At 36.5% G+C, this 23,616-nt stretch overlaps 1 long non-coding RNA gene across 1 annotated transcript in view; it reads left to right on the top strand.

Moving 5' to 3' along the window:
• The first annotated feature begins 303 nt into the window (after positions 1-303).
• Positions 304-23,616, top strand: part of LOC309649491 — a 600,739-nt gene continuing 577,426 nt past the window's right edge. The window contains exon 1 of the long non-coding RNA XR_014257146.1: positions 304-8,584. This is a non-coding gene — a long non-coding RNA (uncharacterized lncRNA). The remainder of the gene's footprint in view (positions 8,585-23,616) is intronic.

A 23,616-nucleotide genomic window follows, 5' to 3' on the forward strand; every position in this document is an offset into this window, starting at 1 on the left:
TTGAGAATCTGCCTGCCAATGCAGCGGACACGGGTTCGAGCCCTGGTCTGGGAAGATCCCACATGCCGCGGAGCAACTGGGCCCGTGAGCCACAACTACTGAGCCTGCGCGTCTGGAGCCTGTGCTCCGCAACAAGAGAGGCCGCGATAGTGAGAGGCCCACGCACCGTGATGAAGAGTGGCCCCCGCTTGCCACAACTAGAGAAAGCCCTCGCACAGAAATGAAGACCCAACACAGCCAAAAATAAATAAATAAATTAATTAATTAATTTTAAAAAAAAACTTAAAAAAAAAAAAAGTGTGAAATGTGCAGTTATACGATTCTGAATTCTTCCCAGACTGCCTGAATTCACAGTAGAAGATACAGCTGAATACGAGTCTGTATCAAAGGAAGTCATGAGAAGTCACATCGTGTTGCTGAGCTGTACGGGGCTGCTATGACTGGGGTTGTGAGCCAGATAAATCCTGAAGCAATCTCAGAGGTTGTTTCAGGGATTATTCAAGAAAACTTTGCTGCTCATCTCCTTGGGTTAAAAAATAAATAAATGAAAAGCTTTACCTATTCATGGGTTTAGGTGGCTCATCCTAGAAACATTTATATGGTGTCTGTATTTCAGCTGAAGGCATGAGAATAATATACTTTGAGTGAGTAGACCTAGTGACTCAACAGAGCAAACTGACCACTTTACAAGCCAAAACATTGTGAATTGGTGAGGGGAGAGGGAAGGAATACATTTGAAATATTTGGGCAATGTCACTGGGTTGAGACTAGAAACATTTTTAATGTTTGTAGCTCTTAGGGTAATAATTTGACTCAAAGGAAGAAAAATAGAATAATTCTCTCATGTCTATTAATGGAGAGTTTAGTGTAGGATTAATGTTTTGGCCTCTGGAATCAGGGAAGCAGACAGCCTAATGTTAAACTAATGGGTCCTATTACTGTCACTGTGTCCTTGAGCAACTTACATAACCCATCTGACTTTCATTTATCTCATCAATAGAATGGAGATGGTAATAGCATAAAACTGATTGAATTATTGATGAAATGAATGGCCTAGTATATGTTTTAAGAAAGAGAAAAGCAGTCCCTGACATCTGGAGCTAGCCCGTGACTATCAGCTAGGCTTTGGTGTTACTACATGCTGTTCCTGCACTCACTGCCAGGCCCTGTTGAACATAAGCAATTACATAGAATATCAACATCAGAAGGCCACTCTGTGGTCATGATGGATCAAAACAAAAGACCGCTCCACAGTCATGTCTAAAAACTGACCAATTATGACTCTTTGTCCAAGGCACAATATACCAAGTAACCCTTTCTCCTAGGTAGTATGAATGGCTGCTGCTGTTTTACCAAAAACAGCATTAGCATTTCTTTAGTTCACCTGCCCTGCAAATAAGTTTTAATGACATATACAATTATAGAATGACTCCTGCTTTCTGACATCACCCAAACCAGTATGTGTCCCCACTTCTTTGGACCCGCCCCAGCTCAACCAGAGCATAAATCCTATAATAAGTCCTTTCTAACATGCTTTCACTGAGCTATCCTATGGTTTCCCATGCTGTGCATTCTCCTTTGCTATGAGTAATAAACTGACTTTTTCAGCCACAGGCAATGTTCCTGGTGGTTTGATTGGGGGTCACTGACAACATTACTGTATATAAAGTGCTTAATGGAATAAGTATCAATAACTGTTGGCTGCTATTATTAATAGCAGTAGAATTGATGTTCTTAATACTATATCTTTCTCTTTCCTTCCTTCTTTCCATGAAAATGTGTCACACACAGATTGTGTACCATGACCTGTAGTTGCAGGAAAGATATTTTTTAAGGATGTGATGCTTGAGCATGGTAGTACAAGTAACAGAGAACTTATTAGGGCAGAAATGGTGAGGAATGAGGGTATGTGTCAGGCGTGGGTTATGCGCATAATGTGTAGTAGGGACACAGTAAATCTGCTCTAGATATTTTTTATGGAAAATTTTCAGCTGAAAGACTTCATCTGATATATTAAGAACACTAATTGTAGTCAATGAATTACAAATAACTACATAGACGAAATGATAGTCTCTGTTGCTTTTTCTAGAAACAAAGTTCAAATTAAAAATTTATGGTAATTTATGTTTGGGGAATTTGAAGGCAGTTCAAAGTCAACGGCAATTTATCCTACTACATGATCAGTATCATTGATTATGTAATCAGCATATTAGCAAATGCATTCAAAAATTTCTAATATTCATGCAGCTTTAAAGCTACTAAGAGGCATAGTTAAATTACATTGAGAAGAATAGTATGTTGTTAATTGGGCCATTCCAGTGATTGTACTAGTTTGCATAGTTAGGGGATTTTCAAACAGTTTGCCTAGGTTAAACAATCTGAGATATGTTGAACGCTAAGCCAGCACAACTTTAATGAAGAATAAAATATTTTAGAATGTGGCATATTTATAATAGCACATGGGTGTCATAGGGATGGAGTTTTAATATGTATGATTTGAAAAGCTACCCATTTGATTTACTTCCAGACTGACCACATATAAGTCCTTTAATACTAGATTTGTGGAAAAAACACAGGATTAAACTCAAACCTACTTGAATTTTTACCCCTGAATTTGAAGCCGGTTACTTATACTTCAGGAATTTTGTTAAACTCTCTGCATCTTAAATTTCATAACTGCAAAATCAAGATTGTAATATTTAATGTGCATGATGATCATGCAAATTGAAAAAAAGAATGCTGTATTATCAAGATTTAGTGTTAATTAAAGACTAGCTATCTTTCTCTAAAAATATAAGCATGTTAGATTCCAAGATTAAACATCATCATTGTGTTTGATCTTCACCCCAGCCCAGAACCAGCAATATTCTTGACCTAAGTGGCTATCTGACATGTAACAGGGTCCTAAATAGGAAAGTCACTGCATCCTTGCAGGCTCAGAGATCCAGAATCAGGACATCTTATTACAAAGCTGTAAAGTCCTTTTCATGAGATAGTAAGCACAAAATCACCAATATTAGGTCCCTTTTGAATCATCTACTCTAATCACATTATTACTACCAGATTGACTTTTTTTTCCATTTTTTAATTGAAGTATAGTTAATTTACAGTGTGTTAGTTTCAAGTGTACAGCAAAGTGATTCAGTTAATGTGTATATATACACACACATACATACATATATATTCTTTTCCAGATTCTTTTCCATTATAGGTTATTACAAGATATTGAGTATGGTTCCCTGCACAATATAGTAGGTCATTCCTGTTTATCTATTTCATGTATTGTGTGTATATGTTAATCTCAAACTCCTAATTTATCCCCCGCCCGCCATTATCCCCTTTGGTAACCATAAATTTGTTGTCTATGTCTATGAATCTATTTCTGTTTTTTAAATAAGTACATTTAAAATCACCAGCATTAGGTAGGTCCCTTTTGAATCATCTACTCTAATCACGTTATTGCTACCAGATTGACTTTCTTGATCTCTCCGAACTTCCACTTTCCAGTTGTTCATCTTTTTCTGATATCCTGGTAACATTTCCTCTCCCCTTCACTGACTAATAGGATAAATAGAGTTACAGGATATAGCATTACCTACTAAAATGGGTCCATGAATCAAAGATTTGTGTAAAGTCCAGTGAAATCAATCCCTGAGCCATAAATTTCAATGCACAAGAGATGTTTGGCAGTCTTTTACAAAGTTGGAGGTGAGCTGTTTGAGGACCCATTTTCTTAGTAGCTGCTTCCTTGTTTAAAAAGCAAGTAATTTTTAAAAAAGGAACTTTGAAACTTCTTTATAAATGGTCCTTAGCAAAAATAGCAATTGTGTTCCCTTGTCCCACTCAGCAAACTCAAGTGGTGTAACATCGTTCAGTTTTGAAAGCCAATGACTAACATGAATTTGCTTTCTGTTTCCTCCCCCAGACTAATTTTTGTTCTTGTGAAACATCTGCTTAGCTTTTAATCTCCTGGACTAACAGGTCATTACTCATTTGTTTATGGACCAGATGATTCACATCAATGTAAATAAGTCCTATAATATTGTTCTCTCAATTGAGTGACTCCTCAACAAAGCAATAATGAGTAGGATGTGTAACTTCCACTAATCTTGCTTATTGTTTTTGGATGATGTCAACAGTATCAGTTGATTAAGATTTCTGGCAGGAAAGCAAAACTTGCAGCCTTCCAACTGCAGATAAGCTTACATTCTTAAGAATCTTGGTAGACATATTTAAATATAACCCTTCAAGCTGCAGAATTTCTGCATACTACCAGTAGTTCCTAAAGATTTTTAATGCTTTTGGAAATTATACCTAAGTCATAACATTTTTCCATTGTCCTGTTGGAACCCAAAGGGTTGTACTCTGCCCAACAATCCTGGTTTTAAGTAAGACTCCCTAATGAAAAGAAATAAGTTTTATATTTCCAGATATAACGCTAAATCCACTTTTTACCCAAAGATATTTAGAGGCTCTCTTATACTTTTCCATTCCTTCATTTTAAAAAGTATATTTATTCTATTTTCAAGACCAATATTGATTTTTGTTGTTATTTAAAATTTTTAAATAGATTAGTCAGAATGGCAATGGAGAAAAAATAATTTTGTGCACTCTAATATTTCTACCCAAAAAACGTGCAAACTGGGTCCACTGATAAATATCCATTGGATATAAAGCTCTAAATTGTTAATAAAGTGTTAAGAGAGTAATGTTAGCATATCTTTTTCAATTTACCTGTCTGATACTCCTGTATGACTTCATTTATATGAAGTATTAGAATAGAAGAGTGACTCCATCTTTGGGATATTTGGAGGGAAGACTTCCTGGGTTGATGGAAGTGTTCTATAATTTGGTCTGGCTGATAGTTACAAAGTTTTATATATTCATCATTTCCCCAAATGTACACTTTTTAACATAAAATAGTTATTTTTAAAACTGCAAAGAAAGAGTAATGTTCAAATCAAGCCTTTTCTATATAGATGTATAACATGCAGAGAATAATCCTGATATTCAAATATTCCATATTTGTATATTGTCTTTAATTGTTAACAAAAGAAAAAATATTACTAAAAAGGCATTTAGTTCACAGTAGTGTTAGTGCCATTTGATTTTCCACTGGTCAACTGAAAATCTTTCTGCCAAACAAATAAAGTGTGGGGATTGCTAACTATATGTGTTTAAGACTGAAGGGATCACCAACATGGTTAAGACATATCTCTGCTTGTAAACTGTATATTTTATAAGCTCAACTAGTTTCTAAAAATTTTGTTCATTTTTAGAAGCATCTAATACCAGTGGTTTGTCTGAGTGAAACAAAGTTCAGAGAAATAGGATATCATTTGGCTTGATAAAACAGAGTTTTTTCAGTAAATAAATAATTTCAATGTTTGTTGAGTGCCTCCTGTGTGACAGGCACTATAGGGCTTGGGGATAAACAACTAGTGAGCAAAATCAGACACAGTCACCATTCTGATGGAATCTAGTTTAGATAGACAGAGCTTAAGGAATGGAAACAGGATTCAGGATGCAGAGAGTTAGAAAGAAGGACATCTTGAAAGGGGAAAATAATGCACCAGAATAATGAACATTCTTACTATGATATTAATGCCAATACTAAGCACCTACCAGAACTTAAAGTATTAAAGAAAGGAACTAGGTCTTAGTGTTTACTGAACCCCTAATGCCTATGCCAGGGCCTGACATAGAAAGCTATGCATTATATATTTGTCAAATGAATCCATGACTGAATGAGAGAAAAACAACACTACTCCTAAAATACTAAGGAATAATTAAGGGCATTTCAAATCAAAGCAACATTTGATCGATATCTTTAAAGTAAATAACTCATATCATACAGAATTAGCTAAAAATCATCTACTCATTCCATGTGTGTCTTAAAGTTTAGAAATTCTTTCAAGCAGTGATTCCAAAGTCTGACTGGGAGTGCTTAGTGTCAAAAACCTGCCTGAGCCCAGGCAGACATAGGAAAAATAAAGCCTGGGAGGATTGTTTCCAAGAACATTAGAATTAGGACTGTGTTTTCATGGTTTTAATCCATCATAGCCGGGGAGAAGGTAGTTCTTTGGAGCTTTAACAAATGTTAGATACTCTTTGCTTTGTGTATAAAGCACTTCAGACCTCTGCTCCCTTTAGAAGAGAATCTGATTAGATCCTAGCCTGGAAAGTTCAGAAACCCATATTAATGATTTCCAAGTCTTTGGTGCAAGAATAAAAACAAAATGAAGGCAAAGCCAGGCCCTGAAGGAGTTGAGTGAGTTAATGAATGATGGCCTTCTTCCATCTTCTGATATTCAGTTGAGTCACAGCATATGGGCAAGGGCTCCATGGGAAAAGTGAATTATGCACATCAGACTGTTGTTACATTTCTCACAATGACACTTTCCTCACTTCACGTGTTGTACTTCTTGGGCTGATTAGTTATGCATCTCATCTCATATTGGCGGTCCTGGTTCAGAGATAATCTTTAATTGGTTTTTCCCTCCCATATGTGAATCTGTTAAAGATTTTTTTCTATTCTTTCCCTCATTGGACATAGCTTGTACACTGAATTATTTTGGAGAGGATGATGATGAGGGTTATAATATTAATATTAATTGAGGATCTTGGGTGGAATAATTTGTGATAAAGGTGTATTCTAAGTGGTAGGTTAGGGGAAAGTTTATAGATGCTAATATTCATCCTGTACCTTGGGAATGGAATATTTTATAAGACACTGTTTAAACAAAAACAACAGTTGGCAAAAGTTACTGTATCAGGGGCAGATCAGACATTAGATTAAGTTCTTGCTAAAAGGCACATTCATTTGCTTTTATTTCACATCTCCACAATTAAACTCATCATTTTACTCTCTAAAACTCTTCTGGTAACTCTAAGATCAGATAAGCGAATTTAATCATCAAGGGAAACAGGATTGTGTTGTGGAAAGACATTAATTTGGGGTTTAGGTCTGATTTGGATGCTAATTTACTATAGAGATATAGGCAAGATATTTCACCTTTCTCAATCTCAATTTCTGAATAATACTCCACCTTCAATGAGTTGATGGGAAGATAAAGCAAAACGGTGTAGGTAGAGTCCCTTTCGATACTTGCGGAGGGTCGGTGGTGGAAAGCAGGATCTGCTCAATGAAAGATTGATGAATTTGAAAGGATGTAGTGAATTGAACTAAATAAAAGTCAGCCCTTACCTGGGCCTTTTCTGCAATATTAGGGTTTACAACTATATCAATGCAACACCTCTTTTATGATATAGAATCAATACCTGTAAACAGGTAAATATTTACAGTGATCTTGTTGAAGCAAGGGTGAGAGTTTTTCACCTCCCTACCCATTTGGCTCTCTCCCTCTCTTTATCAGACACTGCAGTCTGACTGTTTGGCTAAGCAGTCTCCAAGATCCTTTTCATCTTTGGAATCCTATGAGAAAATAATAATGCATTAACATTTTAAAAAAATGCTTCTGTGATGTAGGAAACCATTATATTTACCAGAGTCCAACCAGGAAAACAGAAACCACTGAAAGTACATAAGTCACAGGAAATAAAGTGCTGGGAATTTGTTATATGGGTGATAGAATTGCTAAGAAGCCAAAAGAAAACTCTGGTATAATCCAGAGATGAGCAAAAGCAAAAAGCCTCTGCCATCCTAGGCAGGATGAACCAAGGAAAAGGCACGGTTACCAGATCCGAAGGGCTAGAATCACCAAGGTAATTCTGATGCTACACAGACCCAGCCTGAGGCAGAGAAAGAGAAGGGAAATCTCTAGACCTTCTATCCTTCCTGCCCTCCAATCTCTCACCAACATCTCCTGTTGGCTAAACCCAGCCAAAAGTCACCTGACCTGGGAGTCTGCAGAAATCAGCTTCCCTGTCACCCAGAGAACAGCAGAAAAAGAGTAAGGAATAGATCTGAAGGCAAACAGGTCATGGGCTGGCACAAATCAACTGACCCATTAGAGGTAGAAAAATCATTCATTACTTTTAAAATTATTCAGACTTTAGTTAAATGAATGGGTTACCCCAAGGTCTCTCAAATTGACTCATAGTGGTTGCCTCAAGCTCAGTTACTTATGCATTGCCAGCTGGGTAAATATGTTTAGATAATGCCACCACATTTACTGCTCTTCGTTATCATTATATTGTGGTTCTGGCATAACCTCATGCACTCATAAAATATTAGACATTCATGTTGTATTAAATACCAATATGGTGATTATCTCCCATAACTTATTTGTATTTATTTTTATTCTTTTAGCATACATTGCATAGCAATGGTTTTTAAAATAGTTTTGAGCAAGGTCGATAACAGGGCAAAAATAATATCTTGAGATCTCAGATACATCATTTCTTTTATTCTTTTTTATCCACACCCCCTCCTCCCCATTCATTGTCTAGGAATGCACATTATTATTTGAAGTGCTCTGTGAAGTCCTACAGTTTAAAAAGTCTAATTTCATTTAACCTAGTGTCTTTCGATCATATTCAATGACAGATTTTTTTTTTCTTTTTCAGAAGCACTGTTTAACATAACCTGGATCTCCTCTTCCATGGCACACACCTTGTGAACGTAAGTCCAAAACATCTTTAGAAATCTTTTACTTAACACTCTCTTGCTTGAAGTACTTACATGATAGAAACTCACTCTTGTGTAAGATATTGTGTTCCACTCTTGATGACATTTGGAAATTTTTGGAAGTAATGTCTTTTATCTTCCAATCACTGGTTTTGTCTTGTTGGATCAAGTTAAAGGACTAGTAAATAGAAAATAACTCTTTTCAAGTATCTTGTTAATGAAATCTAGCATGTGCCACCTCACAGGTCTCATTCAGATCTAAACATCACTGCTTCCTCCTTCAAACCCTCAAATACTTGGTGTTTTCTTTATCATTCTGGTCATTTCCATGGAAATGTTACCATTTTCATATCCCTTCTAATATATGATTGTCACATGTGCATACCATGTCAGGTGGGTTCTTACTAACAAAAAGTACATTTGAGCTATCATTATATTCTTCTTATTTAAAAATTTTTAATTTCATGAGGTAAGTTGGCATGAGAAATATGTCATGGAGTTGCATATCAGTTTCATCAACACAACTCTTCGAAGGAAGGAAACATAGACTAGAAAAATGTGACAATCCTATGTCTCCTATTCCATGAAGTTGTCAGAGATGGATAAAATGCAGAAATCCTGATTCTTGGATTGTTTATCTAACTAATTTACAGGAAATTTGTGTTTGTCAAGAATGGGCAGTAGGACAGAGATTCAACATATATTTCCTGTCCTTCTGGTAGAGATCCTGATGTTTCCCCTTATTTGAGGATGACTGCTACAATGAGCCACTGTTTCTCATGAGAAGGTGTCATGTCTACTGATTCTGTTGAGGAGGCTAAAAATTGAAAATTAGCCCTTCTCTACATATTGTCCTTCTGCTCTCACCCCATCACCTATGATGACATGACACCTAAGCTCAATTGATTTCTATTTTATCCAGTGTGGTCATTTCAGCTATTGCCCAGAGATGACTTTCTGGTTCAGACTAAGCAAAACTTTGGGAATATTATTGTTTTCTAGAGCTAAGAAATATTATTCCAGCTTTCAGGCTAAACTCAGAGACTCAGGGGAAAATCACAAATTTTAAGTTCTGAAAATTAGAAAAAAATAGAAGTGTTACAAAACATAGTGGCTATGTTGAAGACAGTGCTGATTTTGGTGGTTAAAACATGGCTATAAACAAAAATTTCTATTATATGCCATTCTTGCTTTGAAAATATTACCTATATTGATAACTCCTAAGTATTTTCTGAAAGGTAGTTAGAATACAGTTGACCATTACTCTAAAAAGTGAGAGTAATGAGGAAATTAGCAAATTATTCATCTCAGTATCGAAGTGTATATATGTGAGTGTGTGTGCGCGGGCACGTGTGTACATGATTTGTGATAGGTATATATATCACATGTAACATTCTCCAGGATAGATCATCTTTTAAGCAACAAAGTACATGTTAGCAAATTAAAGAAATGTGAAATCATACCAAGTATTTTCTCTGAACACAATGATATAAAACTTGAAATCAATAACAGGATGAAAATTGGAAAGTTCACAGACAAGTGGAAATTAAATAACACACTCCAGGACAACCAATGGGTCAAGGAAGACAAGAGGGAAATAAAAAAGTATCTTGATAAAAATAAAAAAGGAAACACAACATACTAAAACTTATGTGCACTTCTAAGAGAAAAGATTATAGTGATAAAAATCTACATTAAGGAAAAAGATAGATATCAAGTAAATTACCTAATGTTACACCTCAAGGAACTAGAAAAAGAACAAAATAAGCCCAAAGTTAGCAAAGGGATATAAATAACAAAGATCAGAGTGATAATATGTGAAATAGGGAACAGGAAACCAATAGAAAAGATCAGTGAAGCTAGAGTTGATTTTTTTTTTTGAAGAGACAAAAAAAAAAATGACAAATCTTTAGGCTAATTCAGAAAAAAGAAAGGAGAATTTCAAAATAAAATTATAAACTAGGGGCTTCCCTGGTGGCGCAGTGGTTGAGAATCTGCCTGCTAATGCAGGGGACACGGGTTCGAGCCCTGGTCTGGGAAGATCCCACATGCCGCGGAGCAACTAGGCCCATGAGCCACAATTACTGAGCCTGCGCGTCTGGAGCCTGTGCTCTGCAACAAGAGAGGCCACGATAGGCCCGCACACTGCGATGAAGAGTGGCCCCCACTTGCCACAACTAGAGAAAGCCCTAGCACAGAAACGAAGACCCAACAGAGCAATCAATCAATCAATCAATCAATAAATCTTTAAAAAAAAATTATAAACTAAAGGGGAGATATTACAACTGATACCACAGAAATACAAAGGATCATGAAGGATTATTATTAAATCTATATGCCAACAAATTGGATAAAGTAGAAGAAATGGATAAGTTCCTAAAAACATAATATCTACCAAGACTAAATTATGAAGAAATAGAAAATCTAAACAGATTAGTATGAGTAAGGAGATTGAATTAATAATGAAAACCTCTCAACAAAGAAAAGCCCATTATCAGATAGCTTCATTGGTGAAGTCTGCCAAACATTTAAGGAAGAATTAATACCAGTCCTTCTTAAACAATTCCAAAAAATTGAAGAGGAAGGAGCACTGCCAAACTCATTTACAAGGCCAGCAATACTTTCATAACAAAGCCAGACAAGGACATAATGGGAAAAGAAAATAATAGGCCAGTATCTCTGATAAGCACTGATGCAAATATCTTCAACAAAATACTAGTAAAATGAATTCAACGACACATTAAAAGGAGAGTACACCATGATCAAGTGGGATTTATCCCTGAGATGCAAGGATGGTTCAACATACACAAATCAATAAATGTGACACACTACATTAACAGAATGAAGAATACAATTCACATGATGGTTTCAATAGATGCAGAAAAATAATTTGATAGAACTCAAAATCCTTTCGTGCTTAAAAAAAAAACTCTCAACAAATTAAGTATAGAAGAAATGTACTTCAAAATAATAGAGACCATATGTGATAAACCAGCAGCTAATATCATACTCAATGGTGAAATGTTGAAAGCATTTCCTCTAAGATCAGGAAAAAAGGTAGGGTCCCTACTCTCACCTCTTTTATTCAACATAGTACAGAAAGTTCTGGCCAGAGCAATTAGAAAAAAAAAAGAAAAGAAAAGGTATCCAAATTAAAAAGATACCCAAATTAGAAAGAAGTAAAATTGTCTTTGTTTCCAGATGACATGATCTTTTATATATAAAACCCTCAAGACACTGCCAAAAAATTGTTAGAACTATATGAAAAAGAAATTAAGAAAACAACCACGCTTACGATAGCATCAAAACAGTAAAATATTTAGGAATAGTGTTAACCAAGGTGGTGAAAGATCTGTTTGCTGAAATCTATCAATATAATAGACTGATAAAAGAAATTGAAGAAGACACGCATAAGAAGAAAGATATCCCATATCCATGATTTAGAAGAATTAATATTGTTAAAATGCCCATACTACTCAAACCCTCTATAGGTTCAATACAATATCTATCAAAATTCCAATGGCATTTTTCACAAAAATTGAAAAACAATCCTAATACTCATATGGAACCACAAAAATCCCCCATTAGCCAAAGCAATCTTGGACAAGAAGAAAAAAGCTGGAGGTATCACACTTCCTGATTTCAGACTGTATTATGAAGCTACAGTAAGTAAAACAGTACCATAGTGGCATGAAAATAGACAAATAGACTAATGGAATAGAATCAAGAGCCCAGAAATAAACGCATGCATATACAGTCCACTCATCTTCAACAAGGGTGCCAAGAATACAAAATGGGGAAGGGTATTCTCTTCTGTAAATAATGTTGGGAAAGCTGGATATCCACATGTAGAATACATAAAATTTGACTCAAAATTGATTGAAGACTTAAATATAAGACCTGAAATCATAAAACTTCTACAGGAAACTTCAGAAAAAAGCTCCTTAACATTGGTCTTGCCAATGATTTTTTGGATATGATGCCAAAGCTCAAAAATTTTTGGATACTACAGGCAACAGAAGCAAAAATAAACAGATAAGATTATATGCAACTAAAATCTTTTGCACAGCAAAGGAAACAATTGGAATGAAAAGACAACCTATGCAATGGAAGAAAAAATTGCAAACCATATATCTGATAAAAGATTAATATCCAAAATATATTAGGAAGTCCTACAACTCAATAGCAAGAAAACAAAACAAAACAAATAACTGTTAAAAAATGTGCAAAGGACCTCAACAGACATTCTTCCAAAGAAGACATGCAGATGACCAACAAGTATATGAAAAGTGCTCGGTCTCATTAATCGTCAGGGAAATGTACATTGAAACCACAATGAGATACCACCTCACACCTATTTTAAAAAGAGCAAATGTTGGTGAGGATGTAGAGAAAAGATTAACTTGGTACGCTCTTGGTGGGAATGTAAATTGGTACAGCCATTATGGAAAACAGTATGAATATGCCTCAAAAAATTAAAAATACAACTACCATGCAATCTAGCAATGCCACTTCTTGGTATTTATCTAAAGGAACTGAAATCAGGATCTCAAAAAGATGCCTATGCCCTCATGTTCAATGCAGCATTATTCACGATAGCTAAGGTATGGAAACAATCTAAATGTCCATGGATGCATGAATGAATAAAGAAAATATGGTATACACATACAATTGAATATTATTCAGCCTTCAAAAAAGAAGGAAATTTTGCTATTTGTGACAACATGTATTAACCTGGAGGACATTATGCTAAGTGAAATAAGCCAGATACAGAAGACAATTACAGTATGATGTCACTTATTTGTAGAGTCTAATATAGTCAAACTCATAGGAGCAGAGAGTAGGATGGTCATTGCCAGGGGCTGAGGAGAGGGGTAAATGGGGAAGTGATAGTCAAAGGTACAAAGTGTCAATTATTCAAGATAAATAAGTTCTGGAATTCTATTATACAGCATAGTGCCTGTAGCTAACAATACTATGTTGTATACTTAAAATTTGGTACGAGGTTAAATTTTATGTTAGATATTCTACTACTACTACTACTACTACTACTTCTGTTAATAATAATAAGGCAGGAGGAAACTTTGGGTAGCGATAGATATCTCTGTGGCCTTGATGGTGTTGATGTTTTCAGGGGGGTATATTTATCCATGAACTCATGGAGTTTTAAATATCAAATATGTATAGCTTCTTTACATGTCAATCATGCCTAAAGAAAGTGATATAAAAATGCATACCTCATAGGGCTTTGTGTAAAATGAAATGAGGCCCGTCATGTATCTGTGTAATGCACTTACACTGGCAACTTTCCACTGTTATCTTTATCTACCAAACCCAACTCTGGGCACAGGAGACTGTTTCATCTATGACAATCAAACTTTTTCTTTTAATTGAGGAAACAGAGGCTCATTGAAATGTCAAATGATGTTGATATTTCTAGCTAAGTAACTTTGAATGGAGACAACTCAGAAATAGAGCTAGAATCACTGACCGCAGTGTCAGTTAAAGCACAGGTGTGATAGCCAGCTGATATATTTTGCTGTTTACTGATGATTCTGCAAAGAACAGGTGCTTGCATGGTGGAAATAAATAACTGTCTTGACTAGAGCTTATGCATGTTTGTTTCCTGGTACTACTTTGGGCACAATAGCCCCTGCTAAGAACATAACTTTGTTGACAGATTAGTCAGATTAGATTAGTGGATTCTAAAATACCTTTTTCCAAAGGGTGGGTGGCCATGATTCATGGCTTGCCAGTGCTTTGAGAGCATGAACTGAAGAAGTTTAGAGGCTTGCATAATAGGAGTCTTACATTGTTATTACTTAATAGAAGATATGTAGGAAAACAACTCTCCTCGGTTTGCCCAAGACTTTCCTGGTTTGGCACTGAAAGTCCTACATCCCTCAGTCCCAGATAAACCAGAACAGATGGTTAGTTGATATAATCTGGAATGGGATATTTGGGTCATAACTGCATAATCTCATTAAAAGGAAGACTAAGTTTTCTCATTAGTATTTCAATACTCACCCATCTTTATTCTTAATTAAATTTATAGGTTTGGAGTCTTGATAGCTTTATAATTGCATGCCATTCTCTGCCAAATAAAGGCTGATTCCGTTAGTTCCTTCAGGATTTAGTTGTTATTGTTCTTCTTTATTGCCTTAGTGTACTTGGAATACCAATTTGATATTAAAGGTTATGGTACTTCTGGATGACTTCGCAAGGGCAAACTCTTGCCCAGGACCTCTGTGGAGGTCACAACAGGCATGGAGAGTTTTATAAATTTAATTCTCTGTTATTCAGAAGCCAGTAGTGTTTATGTTGTGATAATATGGTCTTGCAAACAGATCAAATGACTGAACATTGAAAAATGAATTTCATTCTTGACTTTTTAATCAACTTGTATCTCTAGCTTCCTTTGAACAAAGAAGTTAGTTTGTGTGAGGATAATCAGGTCTGTTCTTATATGAAGAACAAAGCTGCTTGTTAGACATTGTTATTACTCTCTGTATTTTCTTTTTTAATTTTTATTTATTTATTTATTTATTTATTTATGGCTGTGTTGGGTCTTCGTTTCTGTGCGAGGGCTTTCGCTAGTTGCGGCAAGTGGGGGCCACTCTTCATCGCAGTGCGTGGACCTCTCACTATCGCGGCCTCTCTTGTTGTGGAACACAGGCTCCAGACGCGCAGGCTCAGTAGTTGTGGCTCACGGGCCTAGTTGCTCCGCAGCACGTGGGATCTTCCCAGACCAGGGCTCGAACCCGTGTCGCCTGCATTGGCAGACAGATTCTCAACCACTGCGCCACCAGGGAAGCCCTGTATTTTCTTAAATAACACTTTTCATATGTGTAATTAACTAATTGTGTGTTTGTAACACATGCCCACTCAATTCCCTGAAGAAGGGATAAGCCTGTCTTGTTGACCAGTGTATTTCTAGTGCTTACAATCCAGAAAATAAGTATACGGTACATATTGATTCAGTGGATATATTGATGAAGGATAGATGGATGGATGCATGAATGGATGGATGAAACTTATAGCTAAAGCTAGCCCAATGCAATAATAAGACATACTCTAATCCTGGCAGGCCCTGACAATTTGTGTAGACCTTCACTTTTCTAAAATATGGATATAAAAAGACCTAGTGACTATTTTCCTTCTTTTCCTCTGGCTGGAAGCAGACATATGTAAGTGCCCATACCCATGCATGGAAGGACAGGGAAGAGGTCAGAGAATATATACCTTCCTTATATCATAAGCTCACTAATTCTGCCCCTCCTTCAAACTAAGAAGCTTGGAGTTGAGGAGAATCTTATGGATCAAGCAATTCAAACCACTTTTTTACAGATGAGGAAAAGGAAGAAAGAACAGATGTGTTAATTTACTTGCCAAAGTTTACATAGTACATTATTAACAGAGTCAACAATAAAAGCCAGATCTTCAGTGGCTAGCTCCTGGATACTGCTTAACTGTAGTGCACCTCTTCAATGCTTATTCGTTGAGCCAGATTCTTTCAGTCAATCTCTGGTCTGCTTGATCCAGGTTAACAAAACTAACCAGCCTTTTTTCTTTGACAGGACCTGTTTCTAAACTAGATTGCTCATCTTCAGCCTCTTCTAGTCAAACTAAGTCTTATTCTCCATGCCCTGGGGGAAATATCAGAGAAGTGTCTTGCAGACATATGACACGTGAAAACTAATAGCCCATCGAGGAAAACTTTCACGATGAGCAACAAGTTAGTAATCCTTCCCATAAGGATCACACTGAAAAGGATTTCACATTCACTTTTAAAGTCATGCAGTTTATCCATACCTCACACAGTTAGAATTCTGGATTTATATGGAAGACTTCTTTTTTCTGTATTCTTTATAAATTGTGAATTCTGTTCATGAGTTGAAGGTTATCCGCAGTAATAGAAGTGCAGTCAGGTGGAAACTGTCTATAGCAGAACTATTACTGGGCCCGTGGCATGATATCTCTGCATACAATATGCTTTGGGCATAAATGAGGGGAGGAAAAAAATGGTACTGAAGTAGGATTTCCTCTTTAACTAAACCCATTCTAACTAAGGAAGAAATTACTTTATTGGAAAGATGTCACTAGCTTCTATTCAATATTCATTTGAAAGAAACATTTCTGATAGCTTCATTTCTGTACATTTTCAACAAATAACAATCCAAAGAATCAGAACTTGCCATATTCAGTTTTATGCAGCTCACTAAATGACCAATAAGGGAAAAAGCTCTTGTACTTTTTCATGCTTAGGTTACCCCAAAATTGGACAATTAACAACGGTATGCTCTAAGATTTAGACTCTCCTTCCAACATTTTGCCATGATGCCAAATGAAAAATGCAAACACTTTTGTAATGCATTATATTTAAGAAAATAATAGGTCTTTATTCTAAAAGCTGATTTGATTGATAATTCCAAACAGGTGGCCTATGTCTCAATGAGAACTATTATTAGTTACTTTGCTAGAAAGTATTTTCTAATTTCCTCTAAAAGCTGGGCAAGCTGAATGCTTGAACTTCACTTATCCTCGGTACAGTATGAGAAAATGTTCTTGCTGGCTACTTGACAGGGTAAATAAAATAAGGAACTACTGGGAGAAGAGAATATATTGCTCCCTGAGGGTGCAAATGTTTCTTCGAGCTGAAAATTACACATTTATGAGAAAAGCCAAGTGCCTCCCAAGGGGGAGTTGGGTGTCTCAAATCAGCTGAAGTTTAAGTGAAATACATACATTGAACAGATAACTAAATTCCACAAATGGAACTGAAGAAAATGCATTTCCCTTGTCAGAACATTTCACAGGTTCAAATAATCAGGATCAAGCATCATTTCATGAAATTAATTCATTTTAAAAATAAGTTGGTTAAAAAAATCAAGAAAATATTTTAATTTAAAATTTTCTATTTTCTCCCTTTTCCATTTTTTTTTTTTTTTTGCCTCTTTTCCTTTCCAGAGATTTCTAAGAGACTTTGGTTTAATTATGCAGCAAAGGATTTTCTAGCTGTTTTCACCCATGGTTGATATACCCCAGTTGCCCTTCTACTAATCTTCCCTTTTGCTGATATCAAATAATTTAGCTCTGCTCCATTTCTTATTATTGCTCCAAAATTAGTTATATTTAATATTTAATACATCAATATTTTTGTAAAGATACAGACAAGCAAAATGATAAAGGTCTAGCCTTGTCATACGCACTGATCGAATGCAGTAAACATTCACCTAGAATGTCTCTGCAACAAGAGATTGTCCCATTCTGATGGTAGCAATGATGGTGTGATTTTGGACATTCTCTCTTTAAACTGGATTGCCTCTTGAAGTTATGTTACTTTCTTTGCTGCCTGTACAATCTCAGCCACTCTATACCTTCATCTATTATTTTTCTGCTGACATAAAACTGGCATCTAGATTTTTTTTTTTAACTTTCCTTCTGAGAGGTGCCTATAGATAACTCCACCTCAGTTTTCACTGATGCTTTATATTTATCATGTACAAAACAGCGCAGGACAACTATGGCTGTGGTCTGCGGCATGCTCCTCCTGTGCCCCGCCAGAGAGCTGCATTAGCTGGGAGGAAGGGGCACCTTTTCCTCTCTGTAAAGGCATGGACGTGTGACCCAGCCATGTGCCTGTGGGACAGCATCTGCCCAGAAGGGGCATCTTTTCCCAATTTGCACAGTGATACTCTACAGGCTAATAGGGTCTTTGAATGAATTCTTTATTTTCTTCCTCTTCTCTTTTCCTAAAGTTCCCATCTCTATGAATGGTGATTCAAATTTGGAGACTTTACTCACTTCCTTACCTCTACTCCGCACTTCTCTCCCTATCCAGTGAGTTTCTATGTTCTGTTAAAAGGCACCTTCCCCATGTTTTTGCTGTTCATCACAGGGGCCTTTGCTCCTGTGAAGGAAATGGGACACAGTAGTCTTAGAGCCAAATGTTGCACATGAAGAGATATGGAATAAGGTATTTTTCATCAGGAGCTCAGCAACTGACCCTTGGTCCCCTTCCACCAGACTGATTATTCTTCAAACTAACTCCTACTGTATCAGAGAGTTCCTTCTGAAGTACAAAATTTATCATGTCATATATCTGTTTATAATTTGTGGTAAGCTGAATAATAGCTTCTCGAAAATAGTCATGTCCTAATTCCCCAAACCTGCGAGGATATTACAAGGTTAAAGGAATTTTGTAAATATGATTAAGTTAAGGATGTTGATGGGGAGATTGTCCTAGATTATGCAGGTGGGCCCGGCGCAATCACCTCAGGAGTCCTTATAACAGTGAGGCAGGAGGATCAGACTTAGTAGGAGACGTGATGATGGAAGCAAGAGGTAGGGGTGATGTGAGGAAGGAACCATGAATCAATGAACGCACACAGCCTTTAGGACACGAAAAAGGCAAGAAAATGGATTCTCCTCTCAGAGGCTCCAGAAGGAACCAGCCTGGATGACACTTTGACTTTAGGCCAGTGAGACTGATTTCAGACTTCGGACCTCCAGAAATGTTAGATAGTAAATTTTTGTAGTTTAAAGCCACCAAATTTGTGGTAATTTATTACAGCAGAATTAGAACACTTATGCATCATCTTTCAATGGCTCTTTGTAATTTTCAGAATAAATTTCAAACTTTGTAATTTAACACAGAACTCCCTCCATGATGTATCACTGTACAACTCTCTGACCTTATTTCTATCCACTCATCAAAGATACTTTTTCCACCAGCTCTAAATTACTCTCCACTTCTGGAATTTCAGGTTAATAGGCCACTTCAAACTGCTTCTTGGTGTAGGAATTAGGAATGTCTTTCCCTTCCTCCCTCCCTCCCTCCCTCCCTCCCTTCCTTCCTTCCTTCCTTCCCTTTCTTTCTTTTTTCCCTCACTAAAGCCTGCTTGTCATTTCCTTCAGGACTCCTTTTCTGATACCCCAGTCCACTGTGAAAGATGCACAAATGAAAGAAAAACAAGTGAATAAAAAATTCAATAAGCAGATCACTTGTTAATTCAACTATTTCCCACAGTCTTAAGGTGTATTTTTTGTCACCATCTCTATATATGGGATGGGAATTTAGACCTTAGCCTCCATAAATCATTTTTACACTTAAATGCTTCTCTTTTGTGGACTAGTTTCCTATTTGGATGGATTATTTTTGAAGAGGTCATAAAGAAGCAATGCACAAACCATCATTGGAGAAGAACATTTCTTAATTCTCTAGGGAGATAATTTTTATTTCAATGACCAGTGTTAAATCTCCAGCTTCTGATGATCACTAAAAAATGGTGTTAGATGTCTGACTCATCCAGAGTTATTCTTACCAGAGTTATGGTATCCAGAGCAAAGCCTCCATTGAGAGAAATACCTGTACTCTGTACACAATATTTACAGCATTTCGGTGTATTCTCTGGGGACATGCTATGGGATCCTACATTAGAAAAACACTTAAATGAAACAAAATTCCTCAAAAGACGACAAATCTAACAAGAGGGAAGTTCCATCTACAATTAATAATACATCTAAATAGTACGTCTGGTAACCACTAAAAGGAATACTTGAATATTTAATAGGATCTAATTAAAATTAATAGGAAAAACAGTATGACAAAATTTAATAAGTACATTTTTCTCTTCCTTTATGGCAGTAAATGCCCAATTCTTAAAATAGACTGTTTTAATGCCCATATCCGTTATGCCCACATTTGTTTTCTTTACTAGCTTTCTTTCTCAAAGAAAGCGTACTAGGATCTAGTACAGTGTACTAGGATCTATGCTATGTGTTTCCAGCTTCATTCTCTCACTTTTTACCTTGTCCTTCAATATTCACACAAATTACAAGTATATTAGCCATTTTGTACAGTATAAGCCAAGGAAATAAAGCTCAGAATGAACAATGAAGTAGCAAGTAGAAGAGTCTTATTAGATTTACATCCCTTTCTCCTTCCTCCAGGTTTGGGGTTCCTTCCCCTGCTCCACTTTCCCTCCCTTAACAACATCACCACTGTAATTAACTTTTATTGTCAGAAGTTCCACTGTTCTTTTTAGAAAAATTAATGGAAGGATGTGTGTAGCCTGAATCCCAACCCCATCGTATATATTGATTTTGACTTTAACACGAGTCACATCTTCTCCACATTCCAGAGATGTGCCCAATTATTGCATCTGTATGAAGTAATATTTCATGGAGTAGAAAATTTTAAGTGATCAGTGAATCAATATTGGCTACTGCCATTTGGAATTGTTTTCACTTGGGTACATCATGTCTTCCTAACAAGACATCAGAAATCCTTTATAGGGCTTCCCTTGTGGCTCAGTGGTTGAGAATCTGCCTGCCAATGCAGGGGACACGGGTTCAATCCCTGGTCTGGGAAGATCCCACATGCCACAGAGCAACTAAGCCCCATGTGCTACATCTACTGAGTCTGCGCTCTAGAGCCCATGAGCCACAACTACTGAGCTCGCATGCTGCACCTACTGAAGCCCGCGTGCCTAGAGCCCATGCTCTGCAACAAGAGAACCACCACAATAAGAAGCCCGTGCACCACAACGAAGAGTAGCCCCCGTTTGCCGCAACTACAGAAAGCCCGAGCTCAGTAACGCAGACCCAGCACAGCCAAAAATAAATAAATAAAATAAAATTTAAAAAATCATTTATAGTAGCAAATTCCAATGTCAGACATCATAGGCTCTCCCAACCTAAGGTAGTCATCATGGGTGGTAGATAATGTAGTATCTTTAGAGACATTGGACATGGTTTTGAATCTCCTCTTTTTTTTTTTTTTTTTAATAGCTTCCTAGTCTTGGGTTGGTTACATAGTCTGTCTGAGCTTCATTTTTCTACTTTAAAATGAGAGTAGCAATCTTCCCTTGCTAGGTACATAAGAACAAACATCTCCATCCTTCACATAGAGACGGTTATGCTCCATATACAGGATTCATATGCAGGGTCATTTATAATTAACTTTTTCACAATCATTGTTTGTCATGGAAAAGTAGTTTCAGTGACTGGCAATTCTGGTTTTTCAGAATGAACAATTTTTGGTATGTTATCTGGTGGGAAAGGAAAAGTGGGGGGTTATTGGGAGTGAGAAAAGGGAAACAGTAGAGATAAGGCATGTAAGTTGCTTAAAAGAAACACACTCAATGAAAAAAAAAAGGGCCTAAAAGAATACACAAGAGGTTATATAGTTGAGAGAATCTGCTCACTATCTGCAATCACTGGATCAGTTCAAACTCCATCTCTACAATTTACTAGCTGTTCAAATTCTGATGAGTTATTTATTTAATGCCTGTTTTCTTCTGTGTTATATGAAGAATTTAATTCATACTTCATCTTTGAATTGCTGAGAAGTGTACATGAGATAAAGTATGATTTCTGTCAAGCAGAAAGTGTCAGGAAAAAATAACAATGCTAATAGTTATCATGCATAAATGCTCATCTGCTAATGGTGACCTCGGGAAACATATAAAAAGATGTTTAGTTTTACTTGTCACTTTTTGTTTTTTTCCCACAGGTAGATATTTATTGCTATTTGTTTTCTTTGTTGTTTCATGCACCCATATTTCCTTCTGAGTTTAGTTTCCTTTACACTGAAACATATCCTTTAGGAGTTCATTCAGAGATGCTTTTTTAGTGAAAATATTCTCAATCTTTGAGGACAGAAATTGTCTTGATTCTGCTCTTAATCCTGAATGATTATTTGGCAGGATGTATTGTAGAATTCTAGGTTAACAGTTATATCACTTGGACAGTGTCATTCCATTATATTCTCATCTCTTTTGTTTCTATTAAGGAATCTGTTTTCAGTCTTAGAATTGTTTATTTGTATATAATCTATCTTTTTGCTTTATTAAAGACCTCACTTTGCTCTTGTTCTGCTGTCTTCAACAGTGAGTCTAGGAAGGGATTAATTTTATTTCTCTTGTTTGGGACTTGTTGTGATTCTTCAATCTAAGGATTCCATATTTTGTTCATTTTGGAAAATTCTCAGCCATTATTTCTGTTCCAGATATCTATTGCTGCCTTTAAAAAACACTGCCTCAAGATGTAACAGCTCTAAATCATAAACATTTAAAGATATCTCCTGATTTTGTGCTTCCTGATTTCCTACAGGGCTCAGCAGGGTGATATTTCTGCTCCACATGCCATAGAGAGAGAACTCAGTGATAGTCAGCTGGTGAATGGTCTGATTTGGAGGGTATAAGCAGGCTAGTGCTTGGCAGAGATGATTTGAAGGCTGGCTTCTGCCAGGCCACTCACCTTCTCCATATAATCTCAGAGTCCCTTCATATGGTCTGTTCAGCCCAGTACTTAGACTTCTTACATGGCAGCTCAGGGCTCCCAGCCAGCAAAGGAAAGTGGCTCGTCATCTAAAGGCTAAGTACAAAACTGGCTTCACTATACTCCATTGCTCAAAGCAGTCACAGGCTAATCTATATTCAGTAGGAAGATAAAGGGACTCCACCTCATAATGGGAGGAGTGTCAAAGCATTTGTGGACATTCTGAACCCTACCTATTAAATTACTTTTTAATATTGCTTCTTTCCCTTCTCTTTTCTCCTTCTGGAATTCTTATTTTATATGTACGTATTTGGTATCTGACTCTTCATGTCTGTAAACCTCTTTCAAATATTCTCTCTTTTATCTCAGCTGAATTCTGGATGAAGTCTTCCTAATGATCTCACGTTCATGTAATTCTTCAACTATGTTGCTTATGCTATTAACTTCTGTGTTCAGTTTTTCATATGATATAGAGATATTCATTTCCTGAAGTTCTATTTTGCTCTTTAAAAATTTGGCTTTTAAAAAAATAATGCTGCCTTCATTTCTCATGACTTAAGGCATGATTTAAGGCTAACTTGACCTGAAACCTCAAGCCTCTATGGTACCAAGACTAACCACTCACTCCTCACTCCATCTCCCTCCCCACTGGGGAGACACACACACACCTGCAGCACCAGGTCACCTCAAGTACTTCATCTCTGGGTTTTTAATCATCTTATTGTGTCTATCAACTTGGGGGA

This window comes from Balaenoptera physalus (assembly GCF_965194825.1).
Source record: "Balaenoptera physalus genome assembly, chromosome: 19".
In the NCBI taxonomy this organism is placed as follows: domain Eukaryota; kingdom Metazoa; phylum Chordata; class Mammalia; order Artiodactyla; family Balaenopteridae; genus Balaenoptera; species Balaenoptera physalus.